The sequence below is a fragment of the Mastomys coucha genome, unplaced genomic scaffold (genome assembly GCF_008632895.1).
Source record: "Mastomys coucha isolate ucsf_1 unplaced genomic scaffold, UCSF_Mcou_1 pScaffold20, whole genome shotgun sequence".
Lineage (NCBI taxonomy): Eukaryota > Metazoa > Chordata > Mammalia > Rodentia > Muridae > Mastomys > Mastomys coucha.
The window spans coordinates 30,848,619-30,852,794 of record NW_022196903.1 but is presented as its reverse complement, the minus strand read 5'-3'; the positions used below and the strand labels follow the sequence as shown (position 1 = coordinate 30,852,794).

Genomic DNA, 4,176 nt, shown 5'->3' with positions numbered 1-4,176 from the left:
TTGTGGGACTGGCTGCAGAGCTTGTGCCCAAGGTCTGCTCAGAACACTAACTCAGACAGACCAGAAGGAACCCCATCTATATTTTTCATAAAGAACTATGAGCCATTTTTCCCAGCTTCTAGAGGGAAGTTTTATTTTTTAATACTCTTGTGAATATAAATTTGTGTCTCCTTCCTATTCCTTCTGGACTCACATAGCATGCACAGAAACAGGATTGTCTCTAACACCAACATGTCTCAGTGAGCAAAGGCCCATCCTTAGATGAATACTGAGGCAATGAAAGAGAAAAAGATATGAGAGAGGAGTGTGGGGTCTTAATAATCACAAGGTGGCAGGGAAGGGGGTGGGGGAAGCATATACAGTCCTTTCATGAGCTACTTTTGAGGAAAAACCAGCGGAGTATAAGTATCTCAACTTCCTTATATTGCCAATAGGTGATATGCAGAAGGAAAATTAGGCAGTGAAGAATATATTTGACCACTAACAGATCTGCTCAAACACCTACTTAATAGCAATCAGGCCAGGCTTTTTACATGAAATACAAACTTGCTTTCATATACCCACTATGTTTTAAATTATTCTTTCTCTCGAATATTCCATGCCAAAGCTAAGATGTTTTACTTTCATAAAACTCCCTCTATTCTTAAATTTGTTGTCTGTAACACATTGGTCCTTGTGGGAATGTGTGGAGCAAACCCTGGGATGACAGGAATGTTAAAATAGTGGGAAACAGGACAGCAAAACCAGAGAAGCAGCTAGCAAGCATCACTCTTTGTGGAAGAAAGATGAGAAATTAAGACAGACAGACAGACAGGAATATAGGAAGATAGGAATATAGATAGGAAGATAGGTAGGAAGATAGGTAGGAATATAGATAGATGATAGATAGATAGATAGATAGATAGATAGATAGATAGATAGATAGATGATAGAGATATTTGAGATATACATCAAATTATATAGTTTTTCTTTTCTAATAAGAGACAGACAGCAAGTAGACCTGGATGAATGAGGAAGTAAAGAAACTGGAACGAGTAGTGGGAATGGAACCCATAATTGGGATATACTATGTGACAAAAGAATGTATTTTCAGTAAAAGGAATAAAAAAAGAAATGGGAAAAAAGATGATATCCACTCCCCCCAAAAGTAAGACTATCGTGGGCAGGGTTTTTCTTACTTTTACAGGTTCACATGAGCCATTGATTTGCTGGCAGAAATTAATCTCCAATTTCAAGCATAACCAAAATCTATGTTTAACATACACTTATCCAGCATGGTAACAAGGACTGAGTCAAGTAAGCTCTTGTCATATCTTTCTTCCAAATGTCCTTTGCATTTAAGCCTCACTTGCAGTTAAGGAATTCTACATGCTAGAATATGACTTATAGAAATGTAATATCCTTTTTTCTTTTTTAGTTTGTTTTTTTTTTTTTCCTCTAGCCTAGGCTGGCTTCAAACTCCCTATGTTCTAATTACCTGAACTCTGGTCCTCCTGCTTCCATATTCTCAAGAGTTAGTGTGGGCTACATGTATATACCCACACTCCCAGGCCCAGTTCTTAAGGAAACTGTCTTCACTTTGACTTTGCACAATTTAGTAACTTTAATATTATAAAAAAAGAAAGGTGTCAATGATCACTTGTGGATTAACTATGAGACTCTTCTCCTCCTGCCACGATTAAGACATCTCTTTATTCCTATTTTACCAAAGCCAGGGCCAGCTCCTCTATGGAAAGAAGCTACAATCCGGGAAAGAAGGAAGGCTTGTGTTTGCTTAGGAGAAGCAGCATGAGGACTAAATATAACTGGATGACCCACTCCATAAGGAGCAATCACAGCCAGAGACAGAGATCATGTTATTGCACCCCACTCTGCTTTCCCTGCACTCCTCAGACACCAGGCATCCTTGAAACCTGGGGTGATGCATCTTCCTCTTTTCCTCTTCTGGAGCAGGGTCATATTCAGTTCTGGGAGGCTGAGTCCTTCTTCTAAATAATCCTCACCTATACTGGCAATAATGCAATCATGGTCCACTCCTTTCTATCCCCCGAATCAGCACATTATTGCCTTTGGATCAATTAGGTTTTGGGGCCTCTTTAAATGACAGCGTCCTTCTCAGTGGTCAACTTTAGTCCATGGATTCTCCATCTGACTGATATCAGCATTCTATCTTGGTATCCTCCTATCAAAACCTCCCAGCATTTGTCTGTGCTGCCTTCAGAGTATGGAAACGTTTCACCTAATAATCACCAACTCACAAGCTTTTCTTTTCTGCTTAACTTATAAATTCTTTGAAGCCAGAAACTGATGTTGAATCCTTCCTTATATCAGAATCCCTCCTATGGGCAGTATATCAGAGGCAGTTGGAAAAGATTGTTTAATAAATGGCAATAAATATTTGATGAATGTTAAATGTCAGAACATTGGGTTGGCATCAGCCCTGTGTGGTATTATGTTGTAGAAAAAAATGAAATTTAAAATAGGAGTTCTTGTTTATTTCTTGAAAAGGGAGATTAAACCAGAAAAAGTGAAATTAGTGAAAAGATTAATGAAGCTGTACGTGTGTAAAATATTACAGTCTCGAGGAAGGGGAGTACAGTGCAAAAGTGTGAAAGTGAGCTAGATGGAGAGGGTAGACCAAAGGGGACTTGGTTTCTCAGTATGAGCATAAAAGGGACAGGAAGCTAGAGATGTTTGATTTTTACATTTATGAGCTTAGAAAGACAACATTTCTCCCGTCCCTCCATCCCACCTCTTCCATATACTCCCTTCCCACTTGCCTTCCTATTCATGCCCTCTTTCTTCACTAATGACTTTCCATGCATATAGGTATACATATGCACACACATAAACACATGTACATACACATATACATATATACATATATATATGTATATTCCTAAATCTAACCTGTATAGTCTGTACAATATTGTGTTAAGTATGTTTCTGAGATAATGAAAATAAGGTTACAGTTGATTGTCAATCATATTTTGTTATTAGAAACAATAAACATCTGAGAACTTGATTTGAAATCCAGTTGCTCATTTACAAACCAAACAGTATGGAAGAAATGTCTTAGACTATCCATGTTTGGTTTTAATCAGGAAAATGTGATAAAATGTAAATGTTATAACTAGACATCATTCATTCTAGTAGAACATTTTATATGTATATATGTATATATATGCATATATATATACATATATATATCTTTTAAAAGAGCCTGATACATTATAAAATGTGTTTATCTGTCTACCGATTAGTTGTTCTTGCTGTATTTTTTGCTTATTTACTTAGTTTGAAATGTCTTTGATGTAGGCATGATTTTTAGCTAGGACTAGAGTCAATAAGGATAACTGTTATAACTACATCTATCATAATGGCAAATGATGAGTCTCTTTTAGGAATACTCAATAACACATCAGACAATGCAAAGCAAGAACCTTTTCTAATTCATGGCCAACAATACGCATCCAATCCATTATTATGTCTTACATCTTCTCTTTTACAGCTCTATGTGCTACAAACTGAACCGTGGATTGTTCATCAAGGTGAAGACCCAGGCTACTTCAAGGATAGAGCAGAGATGCATCTGCAGACACGAACACAGAAAGAACATGTAGTATTTACTTTTCAAAAATGATTTGTTGATTTGTTCCTCATAAGTTAAAAGTAATACTCAAGGAACTTAATGCAGGGTTACAGCCCTCATTAACTTAAGATCTTTCATTGTATTCCTATGGGCTCCATCTCTTGCAAAACATCTGCAACTGATCCCTAAGGTTGACAATCTTTTGCAGCTAATAACCTTGGCTACATAACCACATGTTGCCCGCGCAGTCGTCTCACCAGCAAGAAGACACGCGGACACTAGGATCCTTCTGCAGCAAACGTTTATTGCCCTCATCCAGAGGGAAAAAGGGGCCGAGCCGATAATCAGCACAGCTTATATACACCACAGCGCGGCGTGTCCGCCCACAGTGCGGCATGTCCACCCATGATTGGCTGTTTGCTCATCACCCCACGTGACGCCCCGGGATGGGCTGTGACTTGGCGTCTTTTCACTCTATGCACATGCGCAAACAGTTGTTTACCAGGAGCCAACAGCGGAAGTAGGCACCATCTTGTCATGGCGAATGCCTCTCCAGCTGTACCGCTCTCCACATCTCCCCCTTT

General features: G+C 38.6%; 1 long non-coding RNA gene across 5 annotated transcripts in view; it reads left to right on the top strand.

Moving 5' to 3' along the window:
- Positions 1-4,176, top strand: part of LOC116098052 — a 27,929-nt gene that overhangs the window by 13,793 nt on the left and 9,960 nt on the right. For all 5 annotated transcript variants that reach the window (XR_004121686.1, XR_004121683.1, XR_004121685.1 and 2 more), the window contains one exon: positions 3,512-3,619. This is a non-coding gene — a long non-coding RNA (uncharacterized LOC116098052). The remainder of the gene's footprint in view (positions 1-3,511; positions 3,620-4,176) is intronic.